General features: G+C 45.3%; 1 protein-coding gene across 1 annotated transcript in view; it reads right to left on the bottom strand.

Moving 5' to 3' along the window:
- Positions 1–19,686, bottom strand: part of PPM1L (protein phosphatase, Mg2+/Mn2+ dependent 1L) — a 68,902-nt gene that overhangs the window by 39,272 nt on the left and 9,944 nt on the right. The gene's annotated exons all lie outside the window — the stretch shown is intronic.

Here is a 19,686-nt window from a genome sequence, read left to right as displayed (position 1 = left end):
GCCTTCCTGAGCCTGGCTTTGAAGGGTCCTTAGGCTGAGCTAAAGCCACGTCACAGCTCTCACTCCATTAACAAAAACACTTCCCTCGAGAGCCCAGAAATAGAAATGCATTTCTATTGTTGGAAGAGATGCATCTTGCATGGTCAGTGAACACCTTCAGGTGTTCTCCTGCCTCACCTCCAGCCTAATGGACCGACAGCAGAGCACTTTCCCTTTCTGCCTTCTCAGCTGCTCCAAGATAAATATTAATGGCAAAGTATGGAGCCAACACTCCAGTGGCTCCTCTGCAGCTTCTTCACACTAAATAAGCGCTTTAAAGTGTTGTGGTTTTTTTTTCCCCCTCACCAGATCTTTTCATCTGAACGTTTTCTGGGCTTTGCTTGGGTTTCTCCTCAGCGATATTTAAAGGCTTACATAAAACTGGGTTTGAAGTTTGGGGAGGGGAGGGGAGCAGCTCTGAGGCCTCTGTGGAAGGAAAATGCAATTTGTGTTGAAACCTTTCTTGGGGGAAAAAAAAAAAAATACCCTCTGGGGGGTGATTTTGTACCTCTGAGCGTTCACCCTTTGGCCATTGGGGTGCCAACACAACAGCACCTTTACTCTGTGAGTAAAGGATACTTATTTCCTTACTCTATGAGCAAAAATGATACAGAGAATAATTCAAGGCACAGGTCTGTTAAATATCTACTTGCAAACATTCCACTGATGCTTTTAGTGGGGGATGGAGGCGAGATGGACGTCGAGCATCCACCGGCAATCGCTCCTGTGGAGGTTTTTTCCTCTCATTTTATTCTTTCATCGAGGTTTTTAAGGCTGTGTCTTTCTTTCCTACAATAGGCAGAAAATTAACGAAGCAGACCAAGGCAGCACAAAACACCTGCATGGTTTGAAAGCAGCAGCAAGGCCCCGTGTTCTCTGCTCTCCTCTGAGCACACAGGATGATTTAGCAGAGCTCGCTCCGCGCTCCCTGGGATGAAACAGAGTCTAAATCCCCAAGTAAATGTAAAATGAATAGTCTCCAGTCTGCACACTCCAAAAATAGCTCCCACGTACATTATGCTATGAATAATTCCTCAGTTTAGGAATACTGAAGTGCCTTTTAAGAGTGAGAAAGCAGAGTCTGCAATTTGGACGATGATATAGCTGGGGGCACTTCTGCTCACAGGGGCCAAGCCTGGATCATCTCCCTTTAATGGTGCTGTTGCCAGAGCTCCATTTCTCGGCATAATTTGCTCTCTTTGATGTCATACTTCACACATCCATATTCATGGAGAACACCAAGGGGGTGTTTTCCATTCATAACTCACAGATCTCTTTATACCTGCCAAGAACTCCAGAACGGGACGGTCTTGGATGATCAGCCTGTCCAGGAGGGATGGGGGGGATTGGAATGCAGGAGGGGGGACATCCAGACCGCTTTGGGATTTCAGTCTGCCCAAAAAGCGGCAAAACAAGTTATTTTAAGAGACTTCCATAAAAAAACGAGCTGGGTAAATGCACATTCCAGATGTGGACGGCATCGTTTCGGAGACGCATAAACACGAAATAATTGCTTCGGCTCAAGGCAGACAAAATACCCTTGCAAAACTGATTTCAGCGGGATAGAAATAAATCTGGATGAACTGGATCACCACGTTAATTAGGAGCTTGTTTTCCTTGCAATAATTGCATATTGATCGCGGCAATTTCGGCAGAGGAAGGCGGAGAGATGGTTTAAACACGTGCCAGGCAGTGCCAACACCACTGATTTCATCTCATCTGGAGACAAAAGCCTTTTTAAGATGAAACCCTGCTGAATTTCTCATCGGATGAACTTAACAGCTACTTAAAAGCAACTTAAGAAGAGGCATGTTTTTAATTCACAGCTAATTGCCCGAAGGCTTCTTAATTCCTTCCTTTCGAGGGAAGTCAGACTGGGAGCAAGAAAAATCATTTAAAACAGAACTTTATGGCTCAGAGAATATCAGCCTATAAATAGGATAAATGTTGTGCTGTGATTGGTGTGTCACCCCACAAAGCCCCAGGCAAAGGAACCTGACCTGGTGCCAGCAGTGGGACATCACAGCACAGGAGATCCCAGGGAATGTCTGTCTGCAGGTGTGACCCAAAAAACCCACCAAACCTCAAATTCACTGAGGATTTTATTTAAAAGAGCAATATCCAAGTCCCAGGTGGTGGCATCTCTTGAGGCTGATGCGCGGTGAGCTTTAATAAATCAGATTATTCTTGCAATGAATTAAAGAAAAATAAACGTTCACGTAAGAGATGCACCAAAAAGGACTCCTGAACAGTGATGTTGCTTCCCACAGCCTTTGCACAGTAACAGTGTCAAAAAGCCACTCTCTCTTCAGTTCCTCTTTCCTTCTGAAAGCCACAATTATTCCATCGACCCAACATGCTCTGCCCCAGCAATTTGTAAATGAAAAATGAGATGCTGTTCATTAAGACAGGCAAATTAGAAGTGACTGTGTTTGTCAGGCTGGCTGTGCAAAGGGAAGGAAAAGTGGATGTTTCCCTCCATGAACATCACTGAAACAGGCTCCAAGCTGGAATTTCAGCTGCTTCTGGAAGTTATTCCCAGCAGCCACTGTCAAATAACTTTTTAGCTCTTTTAAAAAATACTGAGTTCTTCAACAGAAAAGAAAAAAGGCCATGAAGTTAAAACCACCTACCAAAAGTTGCAATTAAATTGCTGAAATTTTATGTAGACGTTCTAAGTGCGAGCAAAAATAAATTAATCACTCACTCTCAATCACTCTCCATTTCAGGTCAGAAAATCACTGGATATTCTGAGTTGGAGGGGACCCGTGCACAATAACTGGGATGTGGCTCTGACAAACCGAAGGAGGGAGGGAAAGCACGTGGGATTTTGGGATCTTCAGGGAACCAGCTTGAAATTGGGGCCTGCATCTCCCTGAATACATAGTTCTGATAATGAATTCCTGCTGGTGATGGTGGGGGAGAAACAACTTCATCCCATTCTTTTCCCCTTGCCCTCTAATCCCAACCCTTCAACATCCCTTTGGAGTGCCTCGTAAAAACACCCCCAAATTCAAAGCGACGGACCAAACAAGATTAATCCCTTTTCTCCCTGCACACATCCAGCACCAGAAAGATTTATCTCTCCCATTTCTGCCGTTTTGTTTTTAAAAAGTGCCCTGAGGAAAGGTTTGTTTGCTGTGAACCAGGAGGGCGCTGGGTTGCTCGGGGCAGGGGAATGTTGTAGTAAATAATGAGCCATTTAGTGGCCAAAGCAAACAGAAAACCCTACACAAGAGGAGTGATCGGCGCACAAAATAAATGTAATTTCGCAGCGCTGCGGGAGGGAGCGGAGCAGCTTTTCCTGCTCCTTTGAGGAATGTCTGGAAGCACTTCCAGCAGGTACAGCCAGCCCTGGAGGATCCTTCGCAGGATCCAGCCCCGGCTGCAGGAGTGGGGCGGGAGTTCTGACACGGACACTGCCCGTGGGACACCAGGGAGGCTGGTGGAGTGTCTGGTTGGTGGCTTTGTGCTGCCACATCCCGGTGTCCCCCGATTATAGCGTGCCACACTCGCAGCTGTTCCTCACCTCCCATGACTAATTCATTCTCCTCAGGCGGCTCCGCTCAGGAGGCAGCGCTCCCCCCTAACGAAATTAAAACCTTGCCCTCATCCATCCCGGGTGTTTTTGTTCTTAGCGTTCGAAAAATAACTTTGTTATACCTGAAAAAAATAAAAAAATCTGTTGGTTTAGTTGCTGATGCTTTTGTTGCTCTAAATCTCTTCAGGGCTCAAACCATAATCAAAATTTAAAGCAATGACAGGGCCTTGTCCCTTCCCATCCAAATCTGCACGAGAAGTTAAAACTGGTGTATTTAAAAATCCTTTAGGTGACACAGCGGGTTTAAAATTAAAAGTTCCTCTTAGAAAAAACTGTACCTACTTTCCTCTTTCGGAATGGCAGCTGGGCCACCCCCCAAGTGCCCAGTGACATAGATGGCTCTTCCCAGAATAGATGGGAAGGGAGCTGGGGGCACCACTGCCACGGGCTTTGCATCAGGAATGCAGGGAGAAAACCAGTGCCTGAAATCAGCCCTTCACCTGCAAATAAATCCTCTGCACGGTCCTTGTAAAACCAGCCGTGGATCTGCCTGTTGCCAGGCTCGTGCCAAAAATCCCATGAAATGCAAATCAACCCCATTTTCTTATTTCTATGTGTTCCCTCACAGGGTTCCAGGGTCATTTTTCCTATTAGGATGATTCCTAATACAATCCTCAGCCTGTTGGGAGAAAGGACATGGAGATGGCAAGGGACAGCCACTCCTCCACCCCACCTGGGTGGCCCTCCCTGGGGAGAAACTGCTGCTCCCACCTCCCCAGCTTCCCAAAAATCTTTTTAAAAGGTGACTGCAGCCGATATTCAGTCAATATTGACAGTCAATATTTAGTCTGGGGTAAGAACTGGCTCATTTAACACTTCTGTGTCGATATTGCTGCATTTGCTGTGAGGACAGGGAGGGATGTTACAGACTGATGGGCTGTAACTGTGATCAACCCCACAGCTGAATTAGGAATTTTGAGACCCTGTAATGCTCTGCTCGAGGCACTGAACAAGGAAATCAGGCAGGGAGAGATATTTTTAAGTTTCTGGGTTCTAAAAGATACAGATGGGTAACTGTCTCAATCCTGTTTAACTGAATTAGGCCTACAGTCACTTGGTGAATATCTCAGAAAATAACTGCTGGGCTGTATAAACACCCAAAACATTTTGTCACCCGTTTATCTGTTCCACAGTCAAACTTCAGGTTCACCAAACCTGCTGTGGAACTTCTCTGCTTTGCATTAATTCATAAGCACAGCTTGCAATTAAAAAAAAATGCAACAGAAAAGGTATTGCAGCCTCATCCATCACCTGCTTTGGCTGCAGTTAATGATGTCAATTCATCTTTTAAAGCCACAGGTACCGAGCCAAGGATTCAGAGTTACAGCTCCCTCCAGCCACTCAACACTTGACGTGCATTAAGAAGAATATTTCCAACTGCTCTCACGGAAAAACTACCCCAGTTTCAGCTCAGCAGCCTAAAACCAAGTGTCCCCGCAGGAAAACAAACTTCCACGTTGATGTAGAAACGAGCTTTGTTAGGTCTGAGGAGACCAATTGTACAGATAAGTAACAAAAAAAAAAAAATCCCTATTTTGGGTTATTAATTGAAAAATTGTTTGTTTAGAAGGCACATATTTTTGGGATCAACGTGCCCTCTGCTGTAACCTGAGCTGAGGTATCTGAAGGCCTGTGTTGGTGGTACTTGTGGTGCCAGGAAGAGTTTTCCTCCTGGTTTCCCAGATGGGGAAATGCAGCACATGGAAATGAAATACCCACCCGAGGTCACACAGGGACTGTGCAGTGGGGAAAGGGCCAGTGATCCAATTACTGAGCCAGGATGCAAGAAAGGCACCAGGCACAGCCTTGGAAAGTTACTCTAAAGAATCCACAGAATGGCTTGGGTTGGAAGGACCTTAAAGATCATCCTGTCCCACCAGGTTGCTCCAAGCCCCCTCCAACCTGGGCCTGGACTTGGAAGCCCAGCTGTGACTACAGGGATTAGCTCTGGGAGACAAGAGCTGACCATAAAGCTCCCAGGACAGACTGGGTCAGAAAGGAAAACTGGAACTGAAACAGTTCTGGAGAACAACATGGTCCTGTGATCACTGATTGCCAGTTCCTAGTGTTTCCTGATCTGTTCTCTGTGGGGAGCAGGGACAGCCCCCAGGGAATGGCTGGAGCTGTGCCAGGGCAGGCTCAGGGTGGATCTCAGCAAAGGTTCTTCCCCCAGAGGGTGGTTGGCACTGAACAGGCTCCCCAGGGCAGTGGGCACAGCCCCAAGGCTGCCAGAGCTGCAGGAGGGTTGGGATGATCCTCTGGGGCACAGGGTGGGACTCTGGGGATGGGGCTGTGCAGGGCTGAGGATTGGACTCCGTGATCCCTGTGGGTTTCTTCCAACTTAGCACATCCTGGGATTCCCAGGGAACCGCCAACATCACAGGCTCAGGGTTTTATATTCATTAAATAAAAAGGATGCACATCCAAGTGGGAAGCCATGAAAGGATTCACTCCCACACTGGGAATTCAGTCTTGTGCTTCTCATGGAGCTTTATTTTCACCAGAGAAGCCCAAGAGTGTTTGCTCTTCACATCCCCAAGCCACTCACGTTACAATTAAACATCGCTGGGTAGTTTCCTACTCCTCACACTTTACTGCCTGGGGGAGGGTTAGCTTTTAGGATTTTGTGTCATTAAACATTTAACTTGACACTTGCACGGTCCTCAAGCCTGTGATAGCTAATTTGTGCCCATCTGTCTTGAGATGATTAGGGCCTAATCTAGTGAATTCATCGGGCTGCTCTTAGACCCTTCCTGAATTATAAAGACCAAAGAGCAGCCAAAGCACTGCAAGAAGCTGGGTGTTATTGTGAGAGATGCTGATCTCCATAATAATGGAGATCTGCAGGAGGGAGACACACAGAGCTGATGGAAGGAGCAGCAGGGTGTGTTCAGGTCACTTCAAGAATCACCGCCAAGGGTATCACAAAACGAGGTTTAATATTAAAGCCTGGCTCAGGTGTGGGAGATTCACTACAGCTATCTGGCACTGAGTATTTAAATATTGATTTTTCTCCCTGTTCAGATGTGTCACTATAAGTTACCTTCACCACCCCCAGAGCTCAGCAGATGGCATCAGGCCGTGCAGGGATGTAATTAAACACGCCGCTGGACCGAGCCGCTCTGCAAACAAAAAGTGACACCAAGATGAATTTGCTCCCATCTTCTTCGAATACCTGGGTGAAAAGCGGTTTTTAAGCAAGGTATCCAGCAGCCAAAGCCCACTGCTGAATGCTAATAATCAAATAAAAAGCTCTTTTGTCAACACAGCCAAGGCTGACTCCGAGGGGGCCGACATTCCAGCACCACAGCAAGGAGGCAAAGAGGGAAAGCTTTGCAAGAACAATTCCCTTCTTTGAGGACACCATGCCAGGCAGGCAGATTTTGGGGGTGTTTCTTGCTCTTTTTCTTTCTGTTTGGTACACACAATGGATTGTTCTTTCCTTTCCCTCACTGCACCCAAGCACCAGAGCTGCCTGCTAGGGGTTCTACACAGAGGGGGGGTTTGTTCAGCCCACCCTGGGCCCAGGACTCCATCAGATGAGCAGAGTGCTCCTCACAGCTGATGACTCCAACCCAGGGCACCTCATTAGGTGTCCACAAAGTGTCCCAGCACTGCCAGACAGTTCCTCACTCTCCTCCCCATGTGGGAGCTGCTGGATGTGCAGCAGTCGGATGCACAGCACAGGGAAATCACACACAAGCAGGAAACATTACACACAATTACACACAGCTACCAACCCAGGCACTGATTCATTTAGCACTGCACAGAACAAGTCTAACTACACTTTTTATCACCCTCTCCAAATGCTGTTTCACATGTGCAGTACTAAGTGATAAAACACTCCAGTAAATCAAGGCAGGCAATGAATAACAGCTTATCCAGCAAAGGAATAAATCAGGACTCGATGAGCCAAAGGGGGAGCAGCTTTAAGCTGAAGGAGGGTAGATTTAGACTGGATATGAGGAAGGAATTCCTTCCCTGGGAGGGTGGGTAGGCCCTGGCACAGGTTGCCCAGAGAAGCTGTGGCTACCCCAGGATCCCTGGAAGTGTCCAAGGCCAGGTTGGAGCAACCTGGGATAGTGGAAGGTGTCCCTGCCCAGGGCAGGGGGTGGAACTGGATGGGCTTTAAGTCTCTTCCAACCCAGATCAGTCTGTAATTCCATGATAAGCACAGTCAGATGTTTGCTACAACAGTGAGCAGTTAGTGTGTAAAGTTGACCAAAAAAAGTAAAATATTGGAATATGCTTGCAGAGGACTATAAAAATATTTTATTAGTACTAGTATCTGGGGTTTTTTCCTGTATTACACTCATTCTCTAACCTGCTTTGAGCTCTGCTGGAAGGCTGCACACTCATCCTATAAAATCAAAGATGACAATTCACTGGACTAAAATGAGGAAAGCTCCTCCCAAACCCACAGAATCTGTGTAGAAATAATACACAGAGATAAAGAGGAGGCAGTGGGAATCCAGGGCTCTTTCCCAGCAGGAAAAGACAAGGCAGGACAGTAACAGAACTCAGGATTATCAACAAGTGGAGCCAAGAGGGAATTAATGACCAGAGAAAGTCCCTCCCTTCTTAGTTTGAGGCAGTTGTACTTATTAACCAGCCGGGAAACACCATAAAAACATAAGGACAAAACACACCCAAGTCCCAGGAAATTAATGAGAGTGTCTCGAGGTGTTGCAAAATTTAGCCCTCAGATATATGGAGTGTCGGTCAGGGAAATTAGGATATAACAGTGATGGATGAGCAGGAGCTGGCCCAGAACAGCAGAGCTCAGGAGAACGGAGGGGGAAATGTGCACATCTGAGTGGCAGAGCAGAAAAAGAAGGGCCCAGGGGCACCTTCCAGGGCCTCTCCCACAAATAAACATATTACAATTGTTTATTGACAAACAACCTATTGATATATTCCCAGGAGGTTTATTTGAGGCTTAAAAAAAAAAAATAGTTTCTTTAGGTTCTGGAAGGAAAATTTATAAAACTACAGCAATAACCCCACTCTATTATTTCTACAGTTGGTTTACTTTGAGGGGTAATTGATTTTGCAGGGAATCAATTATAGAATTTGAGGTTCATTATTTGTTACCTTAACCTCTCCAAAAGGTTGGCTTCGTATCAGGTTTTAAGAAAATAGCAATTCTAATTTAAAATCTCTCCTTGAGTCTCGAGAACTGTAATGTAATTACGGTTTTCACCCCTCAAATTTGCAATCTGAAGCCATTTCAGGGCGTTCAGGGATTCTTATTAAGTTGTTTTATCCATTTCTCCCTCACCAACAGCTTGACTGCCTTGTGGATTTAACATAAAAACACCCTTTTTGTGGCTGGTCCTCCCCAGACTGAAGCATAAAGTAACTTTTATCCTATTTCCACAAGCTCTGCCACAAATTCCGTGCTGATAAAGCAACACCCCCGAGTGTGTTTTGTCACAGGCAGGTCTGCCTGTAGGGTTTTATATAAAACAAAGCCAGAAGAGACTGGCACCTTTATTTTTATAAACATAACAGGCAGCATTTTCCCCCTTTCCAATTTCTATCAACATTTCTTTTGGGCTGGCAGTGGTCTGTGCTGGACCCAGCACGACCTATTTTGGAAATCTGATGCAGGAACATCATCCCTGCTTTCAAATTAAGTGTCAGCACTGACCTAAAGAGACTTTTTGGAGGGCAGATGAGGCAGATAAACAAACCATCCTCCCCTTTTGCAGGACTTGGCAGCAACATTTCCCTGAAATAGGTGGAGGAAAGGGTTCAAAGGGTATTCTTTGTGTCACTGGTGGTGATTTTCAAGCGAACTTGTTAAATGTGAAGCTTTTCTTGTCCTGGCAGGGACACTCCAGAACAGCCCAACATTTTCACAGGGACACAAATCTTGATCCCAACCCAACCAGGGCTGCTCTGGGAACGTGACTGTCCCTACCAATGCTCCAAGGCCTGGAATTTCCTCCTGTTGGGGTGAATTCTGGGACTGGGACCCTTATAAACATCTCACACTCCAGCAAACAGCAGTTGAAAAGTCCTTTGCAAACACGGTTCCTCTGCAGGAACTTAAATATTTTTCAACTTCCATTTAAAAAGTGCAAATTAAGACCATTTTTCTCAATGGAAGTCCTATAATACACAATTCTATATATATATATAGAATTTACAAATACAATAATCTTAACTGCAGTTTTAAAACAAATATTGATATTTTAAAAAAAATATTTCCCTTTTATTTTGCTCTGCTTGATTTTAGTCACAGTTCTAGTTTTAGTCACAGCAATGAAGAAACTTTAGTATGAATTACTGATCTATTGTTCCTCAGACTGATTCCACTGCAGTCAGGCTGCATTCACCACACTTAAATAGACAAAAATTCACCCTAAAACACCCAGCCTAGACAATGTAAAAATAAACAGACCCCAACCACTGAACAGTTTTAGCCCCTTGGGTCTCAAACTCATCAAGTCTGAGCTGATTTCCACCTACCACAGAGGAGTAAAACTAATTAACCCATCATTATTGCTACAAGAAAATGCAGTGTTTGAGGCCATATTTAGAAAACTCCCGGCTATTATTAGATAATCGTTGATTTTTCTCTCGTTTTTTTGCCACACTGGAGGGCCAACACAAAAGCCAACATCAAACAAGACGCCTGCTTTCACATTAAAGGAATTAAAAATGCATAAATACGGCTGAGATGGTGCCAAACGGGTCAGGCAGCAAGAAAAGCCCATTTGGAACCCCCTAGGTTTTTAATTACAAAGTGAAAATAAACTGTGATAGCTGAGAACACACAGAATGCAACCCAGTGGGGCCAGGAGAACCAAAGTCACCACACAAATGCCATGAGGTGTCATTTCAGTCAGAATGAAATTAATATTGAGATTTATTAATACTGATAAGATCGATTTTTATTGATATGGGCTCAGTGAAGGCACCTGAGCTCCAGCTTCACCCACTAAATGCATTTATGGAGATATCACATTCAGGTGAACCAAAAAAAAAAAAAAAAAGGAGTGTGGGATGATTTTGCAACCAGATCATATAAAAATGATGGACCTAAAGAGACTTTTTGGAGGGCAGATGAGCAAAAACCTTCCTCCTCTTTTGCAGGACTGGCAACAACACTTGCCTGAAATACGTGGAGGAAAGAGTTCAATTTATGTAACTCCTGGTGATTTTCAAGTGAACTTGTTAAATGAGAAGCATTTAGTTTTTTTTTCCTGGCACAGATTTATTGGTTATTTTCTCTTAGTTTATCACCACTATCATCACTTTAGAGCTGAGCCAGGTGTGTGGCGGCCCAGCACAGAACAAACACCATCTGAGACCCCTCAAGCTCATTTTCCCCCAGTAATTCCCACTCCAGCCACTGGTGTGGACACAATCCCTTGTCTCTTCCAGTACCACAGTTTTTCTAGGAACACATTGCTCCATTTTAGCCACTTCCTATCTGTAAAAGGCGACTCTTACTCACAAAACCATCACCAAAAACATTAAACCACGAATAAAATCGAGAACAAGACACGTCACCCTTACAAACGCTGCCCGAATTCAAAGGTGCACAAACAGAGTTTCCTTTCAACAGGGAAAATTTAGTTTAACACAGGAGCCACACACACACTGAGGGAGGTATTTCATCATCTACCAGTGGGTTTTAGGAGCATTCAGAAGTGGCAGGTTTTGGCACATCACTTCAGATTCTATGGGCTGGGTGACAGGCTGCCCAAAAAAAAACCAAACCAGTGCCAGGAGACTTCTCCAACTGAATTTATGGAGCTCAAAATATAAAACCCTTGCAATGCTATATTTTTACTTGCCTTTTTTTTTTTTCTAATGGCTGGAAGGAGGGAAGTGCTGTTGTTACTCCTGCTGCCAAAATTCCTCCAGCTCCGAAAGCGCAGCCGCTACTTTTAGATCCGAGAGGGCCTCGGATTCAACCCCCACGAAGTTTTCTTCTCGTCTGGATCTGTATTTTTGTCTGTTTTGGAGCGTTGCAGTGCTGGTAACTCCGTGATGAATGTTAGTACAGCCTGGGGGGAGATTTTTCTGTGCCTCTGCCTATTGTGGAGAGCTTTTAAAGCTGCAAGAACAGTTGATCACATCAGAGACGAGTCACTCACTGTGCCCCTGCACAAAGGATGCTCACGACCCCCTGCTCCCAAACACCACCTTAATTTCCTCTCCTGCCTTCTCCCCACAAAATGCATCCTTTCAGAAGGCAAGAGCTGGGGCTGAATTCTGCTGCTCTGGTTTAAAAACCCAACACGCCCCACTGCAGGTCTCCCACACCGCCCGAAATTCCCGAGGAATCAATCCATTGTCTCTCCCACAGCTTCCCAGACTGACTCCACACCTCAAGCAGCTCAATGTCCAAAACGCCACACAAAGAAAGCAAAATAATTACAGCACAGGGTCAGCAGTGAAGAATACCTGTAACAGCAGGGCTGAAGGAGCCAACTCAATCTGCAGAGGCAGAGAAGGGATAGGGGAGGGAAAAGGAAAAATATTCCTAATGAGACACAGGTGTAAAAACCAGCTGGAAGGATGGGGGGGGTGTGTGGAAACAGCAGAACGAGTCACAGAAACACCTGAGGGTTGCCCCAAAGAGCCTAAAAACTGAGGAACTGCAAGCAGAACCGAGTTCTTTGGGTCATGTTCACCCAGAAAAACAAGTGCCTGGCACCTGGGAGTCCTGCCAGATGTCCTGGTTGCCCATGAAGTCTGCATTTTTTCATGGTCACTCCTCTCCCCAAGCCAAGCTCAATTCCTGCCCCAGCTCCGAGACTTTAATTTGGTTTTTCTAACACGTGGACATCGCTCAGAGCTTGCTTCTTGCCCCTTGTTTCCTGGCTTAAACCTCCTCTCTTGTTGGTTAAGTCCTAACATTTCCCCCCCCACTGCTGCACAGGCTCCTTATTAAAGAAATAAAACTAAAAAAAAAACCAAACAAAACTGGAGCCCCAGTAAGATGCTGCAGGTGGGCTCAACTGGGGCAGATCTCAACGAGCTCCAGCTGCAGCTCTGAACCAGCCCTTAATTTTACCTGATTTCAGGGGCTAAAACACACCTGGGGAGAAAAGTATTGTCCCCTCAGGGGCCAGGGGCTCCCCAGGGGTTTATTTGGCTTGTTTGCTGTGATAAACACGAGCAAACCTCACAATTTTTTTGGCTTGGAGAAGCACAGTCGACCCACCTGCATCAAACAACCTCGTTTCAGTTTGGTCCTGCTGGGTTTTTTATTAGGACAGTGCCCAGGGGGGGCTGTGGAATTAGGAATGTCCTCCCCTGGTTGTGTTATTTTTTAGCACAGCGAGGTGGTGGAGGAAGGAAAATCCACGGAGAGTTAACCCAAGAGTGAGACAGAAAAAAAAAAAGGAGCAGGGCAGGCAGGAAAATGGTGGGAAAAGGGTGAAACTCTGCACTAGAGGATTTTTAAGAGCTGTGTGCTGATGCAAAGTGATTTAGTGCAAACAAATTAAATGCCAATCTGGTGGGAACCTCTGCAAGCCAGCCACAGAAAATACTACAGGTTGTGGCAGAGCTATTTGTGATGAGCTTGGACAGAATCCCTCCCTGACTGTAAATCCCGAGCAGGGAGCTGCCCAAATTTCCTGGTGATCCCTGGCCTGACTCAAGGCTGGATCACTCTCTGCAGTCAGTGCTCTGTACAGAGGCCAGCACTGAAATGTTCTGCCATAATTGCCTCTTTTTTTGGGTCTTTTTAAAGAAGCCACAACACACTCCAGCCTGTTCTCCACATCTGCATCTCCAAAAGGCCAACGTTCAATCTAGTGCTTAATAAGCATCACATAATTTATATATATATAAATCCTGCCTTGGGAGAAATGTATATTTAATTTTGGGCATATTTAAGAGCACCAACTGCATCACAAAGCAAATTTTGTCCTTGGAAGAGCAAGAACTGTTATTTTATTCTCCTTTATTGAACTACTTTATTTGAAGGGAACTGCTTGTGTCCAGTCAAAATACCATCAAATTACAGAGGATTTCTGTTTCAACCTCTGCTTTAATTTCTATGACATAAAATCAGATTAATTCAAACTATTCACGTTTCTTTTTGCTCTGCTACCACGTCCCTCCAGTTTTTTTTAAAGGCTCCGTGTTTCCAACAGATACTGAAAATATTTTGAAAGCAAGATGTGGTTTCCACAATGGAAGAATTAGTGAGGGGAGGTTTTGGATGTCACCACTCCATTCCAGTGGCAGATCCAACACACATGGCAAAAGCTCAGCCTCTCGTGTGCCAACCTATTTTTTTTTCACTTGGCACAATTTAAACCAGCAGATGCTCAAGACCCTCTTGAATAACAGACCTAAATAATGCTCGTGGATTCTTTATATCCTACATGGATGGTCTTGACTCCACTGCTGACGTTTGGCTCCTATAAATAAAAATAAACATATATAAAAAGGTATATATTTATATATCAAATATATATATATGAATGCTTATAAATAAATTTTGTGGATGAGCAGCTGTTGCCTTCAAATGGCAAATTTCGAGCCAGTTGGTGAAATCTCACAGTGTTTCCTTCAAGAATTCTTACTTTTTGCTACAGAGATCTCTACCTTTCCTTTAACATGCCACAAACCTTTGCTAATTGGGCTCTCCCTCACAAACACTTGTCATTCCAGTGCCCTCCTGCCAACCAAGGGCTGGGAACACCAGCTGGGAGAACCAGGAGAGGCTGCACTGCCAGGCCTGGACATCACCAAAAAAGCAGCAATGACTTTGATGCTTGAACTCTGCAGTTCTCAGCCTCTCCCTGCCCTCCCTCCTCTCTCTCTCTCCTTGCTAAATCTCATCTTTTTTTGGGAGAGTTCTGTTTCCCTTTCATCCAGATCGATGCCTTGCAACTAAAAGGAGCCTGGAGAGCTGGAATCTGCAGCGGGAAGAGCTGCAGCTGCCTCAGGATTCCACCCAGGGAGCAGTGAATTATTCAGCCAACATAAATCCACAGCTTTTTTTTTTTTGAAAAATGGATGAACTGCACTTGGGAGGGCGGTTGCAAAGCTCAACCTTTACAAAGTGGGAGCAAAAAGTTACTCCAACAACTTAAAAAAAAAAAATAAATAAAAAGAAAAAAGAAAATTACAGGCCAAGCAACCATCTCCTGCAGTGGAATCACGAGCAATTCGGGCAACTGTGAGCAAACTAAGGAACAAATCACTGATCATGGAATCCCAGAATGGTTTGGGTTGGAGGGACCTTAAAGCTCACCCAGTTCCACCCCCTGCCATGGGCAGGGACACCTTCCACCAGAGCAGGTTGGTCAGGTTGTATCTTAAACACCCACGGGTATAAGAACATGTTTTATTTTAGAAACCCCTCTCCAGCTGTTAATAAGCCTCTATTAAATACCCTTTTAGGGTATGAAACCTTTCAGGTTATTATCTGCTTTCAACTTCAGTGGAACAGGAACAGCAGCCCAGATCCTTCCCTAAGGAACATCCATGGGAGTTTTGCTTCCCTGGGCTCAGCACCTGCAGATCCATGACAGTAGGAAAAAAAAAAAAGAAAAAAAAAAGCTTTGCTGGAGTGTTTTTAACGCATTTTCTTCCCACAAACACAGTTTTGTGACAGCCTCTTGAACCCTGACATTTAAATAACACCATTCCTGGGTATTGCAGCTTAATGAGTGCAGTACAGAAGGCACTGGTGATGCATTTTGAAACTGTTTACTGGGGACTGGAGATCCTCTCTGGCAGCTCAGGGCCTGGCCACCAGCTCATTCCTACCACTAATTACTTCTCCCTACAGAATATTTACAGATTTGCCGCTTTTGACCACTCAGCATCTCTCTCTTCTTTTTCTTTTTAATTCTCTCCTTCTTGCTGCACCAAAATAATGCCTGGAGGTTCTTCCCAGTGGTGTGGAGCTGTCCAAGCTTTAGGCAGTGGTAAGATCCATTTGATTTCCTCTCCTTGGGTGGTTTTACAGAATCCTGGTGAAACACAGACACCTCACTCCCACTGCATTCATTTAATCCCTTTTTATTGTTCCCAACTCACCCCTGTTCACCTTGAAATGCTCCTCGCTGCCAACAGCAATTCTCTTGCAATGCACAACTTTAATTTGGGAAAGATCAGGCACTCTTAAATGTTTTATTAAGGTAACTTTGAAAGTGAAAACCAAAACCACTTAACTGGATCTGCTGGGGCCTCTCCATGAAAAGAATCAGCCCCCTCTACGTTGCCTAATTGAACTTTTCTTATTTAAACCAGAGAAAATGACCCAAACTCCCTTCCAGCCTGCACATGGCTGCTCTGCTCGCATCCCCAGCCTCTGAAAAGCTCTTTTGGTCTCCTGGATCAAAAGCTTCCAGAAGATTTGAGTCTTCAGGGCGTGCATTTAACTCTCAACACCAGAAAACGAGAGAGAAGAAAGAGCAGGAACCGCCAGTGCGACACCTGCAGAGGCTGAGCTGAAGGCGAGAGGTTCCTTGCAGGGACTCTCCTTTGTGCTGCTCAGGAGAGGGCAGATGATGCCGAGTTTCCAAGCCCTGCCGTTACTTCCTCACACTGAAAGGCTCCTGCTGGCAAAGCAAGGGAACACCGAGTCCCCTCCCAGAGGAACAGGTGAGCACAGGGATCGTGTTCAGCTTCTGCCCCTGCACAGAACCCCAGGGAAGGGCTGGGGGTTAATTCACTTTCGGGTTTCTCACTCCTGCCTCGCTCTTTAGGTCGCTTTTTCAACCAAAAAAAACACTCTGCTTCACAGCAAAATGCCGAAAGGATGCACCTAAAACACGACAAATCGGAGCACAGGGCTTGCCCCAGGCTCAAATCAGGTTTCCCACAGCGACAGGGACGCATCAGGAACTCATTCTGGCGTGAAAAACGACCACCAAGACCATTTCCCAATTTTAAATAAGCCTGGATGCTGCTGGGCCCTGGGAGGAATTATTTTGCTGATAAACCACGTCAAGAAGAGAAGCTGAAGGCTTGCAAAGCCCAGCAGGAAGGTGATGGTGTTCCACCAAATAACAGAAGGCACTGTCAGGTTGGTGCCTGACAGAGGGAAAAGGAGCAGTTGCACCTGGGAGAGAAGGAGGAGGGGGCTATAAAGTTCTATTTTCAGCTGTGTTACTGAGCCAGGAGGCATAAGCAGAAATTCAAGCCTGTCAAATGATCTGAAAACACCTGTTTGCAGAGGTATAATGTGGTTTTGTGACCCACTTTCGAAAGGCTTTGGATCAGAAGCCCGGAGAGGTCAACTAAAAGCCACTGTGACAGAAAAAATGTTGAGTTTTCAATTTGTGCTTTAAAAAAACAAACCAAACAAACCCAAACTCGATTAAATTGTGTTTGTCACTGAAATTGTGCTTGGCTTTCCTGTCAATTGGAGGTGCTGGGAAACTCAGCAACAAAACATTCCAGTAAAAAATATCTCTCCTCACTATAATAGGTTTGAGGTTATGGCTTTTCATATTATCCAGCAACGTGATTTTCATCTTCCCTCGCTGTCAGGTTTTTTCCTTAATAGGCCATACACAACCTGCATGCCAAAAAAGCTTTTAAAACCTCCACTTGAACCAACTAATCCCAATATGCAGCTGGATCCACTTTCTTTTGGCTCCTGTGCCGTGGCATCTGAGGCTGTTTCGAGTTCAGCCATCCCAGCTGCCAGTCTGGAGAGTTTACACCAACACTTCAGAATACAAAAACTCCCAACTCACACAGCTTAAAAAGCCTGGAGGGAAGATAAAAAAAGTTGGATAAAAGTGTCTTTTTTTCTTTAAAAAAAAAAAAAAAATCATGCTATTTAAAAATAAAATTATTAAAGAAATTTGTTTCTCCAAGGCTGGAAATATAATCCATCGCCTTAATATATAATTAATTAAATGAACAGATTATAAACACATATTTGCCTCTGGAGGTAGAAGAGAAACAGAGTTACTGAACAGGTGTTATCAAGTTCAGTAGGACAGATTCAGATGAGGACACCAATATTCCATCACCTACAGGACTGCAGGTTCTCCTAAGCAGGGAAAAATGTAGTTCTTTTTAAATCCTTGGCTATCTTCTCATCCTTCTCTTTGAAGAGGCAGCTTGGTCGGGCAGAAATAGCTCCAATTCCTGTCTGTCCCACTCTAATTCCAGTTCTAACTGGACTCTGAGGATAAAGTGCTTGACCTCACCACAACCTGGCCACCAAATCCAGGTCTCAGGAAAAGAGGCTCAGTAAGAGGAGCTCCACCAGAAAAATCAACCTTCTAAGTCCCAGAAGTGTCTCTCAAATCAATTCACCCTCCAGGGGCTTAAAATGTGTAAAATTAGTACTAGAGGCAAGTCCCTCATAAATTCTAACAAATGTAGATACATCATTTGGCTTCTTATTTAGTTTTTTGTTCTGCTTTTATTTCCAGCTACAACATCCCCAAAATCAGGGCAAAAAAACCCACACCAAACTCACCAAAGAAACAAATGGATAGTAAATACTCATTCTCCTTTCCAGAAACAATGCAAATTGAAAATAATTCGAAGCAATATATCAGGATACATAACAGCTCAAAGGAATCCTAAAGCGGGAGAAAGAATTCAGGCTGATGATTTAAATGTTTGTCAATTTAAAGCAGCGCAGAAAGCGCTTATTTAAAGCGCTGATTGAAATAATTCCATCCTGGAGGCAGAAGATTGCTCCTGCCCTCCAAGTTTAAAAATAATATCCCCATTAACCTCAGCAGCAATTTTCTAATTGCCAAAGATTGCAGATCCTTTACGCAGCGTTCATCCACGGGGAAATCCAATCACTGCTCCGACTTCCGAACCCTCTGCCGCGATTGCGGTCGCGAGGCGAAAAGTCAGACTTGTGGGATGTGTTTCAGGTGACAGCAGAAAACATTTCGAAAAATGAGGAAGCCTCTCGTACCAATCTCCCTGCAAATTGTGTCAGCACCTGACATTAATATTTATATTTGAAATGTAAGCAAGAGGAGGGGCTGCTTGGAGCTCCTTGAGGTGTCGATGCCAGCTGGCACCACTGGCCAGGCAGGTGGTCCTGCACTTTGTTCCCTCTGTCCTGAGCAACAAGGACTGTCCTCATGTTCCAGCAAACCAAGGACATCAGGAGAAACAATGAGGGCAAATTTCAGTGTTCAGAGCACCCAGAGTTATAAATTCTAAGTGCTCTTTCAAGAGCCATAAAGGATTGAGGCCAGAGCTCACACTCGTGCCCGCTGTTACCTCGGACACGAGGGACATCCTAAACCACAGGAACAACCCTCACACAGAAATCCACAGGGTTCTGCCTCTCAGGGAAAAGCAACAGGACACTGAAAGTGATAGTTCTGTGAGCTTGTTGGACCGTCTGTCACTAAATACGTGGAATCACAGGACATGCTGACCTGGAAAGGATCCACATGGATCATCAGTCCAACCCTCAGCCCTGCACAGGACCCAGCCCCAGAGTCACCCCCTGTGCCCCAGAGGATCATCCAAACCCTCCTGCAGCTCTGGCAGCCTTGGGGCTGTGCCCACCGCCCTGGGGAGCCTGTTCAGTGCCAACCACCCTCTGGGGGAAGAACCTTTCCCTGAGATCCACCCTGAGCCTGCCCTGGCACAGCTCCAGCCATTCCCTGGGGGCTGTCCCTGCTCCCCACAGAGCAGAGCTCAGTCCTGCCCCTCCTCTGCCCCTGCCCAGGCAGTTGGAGCTGCAGTGAGGTCTCCCCTCAGTCTCCTCCAGCTGAACACACCAAGGCTCACAGAAATCTAAACCCAAGGCAAGTATTGATGCAAAATCCCCCCACTATTGTCCCTTTTCTCCTCTCTCACATTCTTGCCTTCAGATCTCCAGCTCCCCTTCTCCTCTCCCTCACCCACTTTTTGTGTTTAAAAGAGTTTTGCACCCTAAAAGAGATCTGAAAAGTGCTGAGACTGAAGCTGGATAATCACTGAGGAATGGTGTGAATTCAAACAGCCTACTTAATTCAAGTGACCTCTTGAGTGCACTGGAAGCTTGTCTGCTGCACACAACTCCCAGTTAATCCAAGTCAACCCTTAAACCGAATTCCTGGGAGCCCCTGTGCCTT

This window comes from Myiozetetes cayanensis, unplaced genomic scaffold (genome assembly GCF_022539395.1).
Source record: "Myiozetetes cayanensis isolate MyiCay16 unplaced genomic scaffold, myiCay2020 scf13, whole genome shotgun sequence".
In the NCBI taxonomy this organism is placed as follows: Eukaryota; Metazoa; Chordata; class Aves; order Passeriformes; family Tyrannidae; genus Myiozetetes; species Myiozetetes cayanensis.
This window is presented reverse-complemented; position numbering and strand designations above follow the sequence as displayed.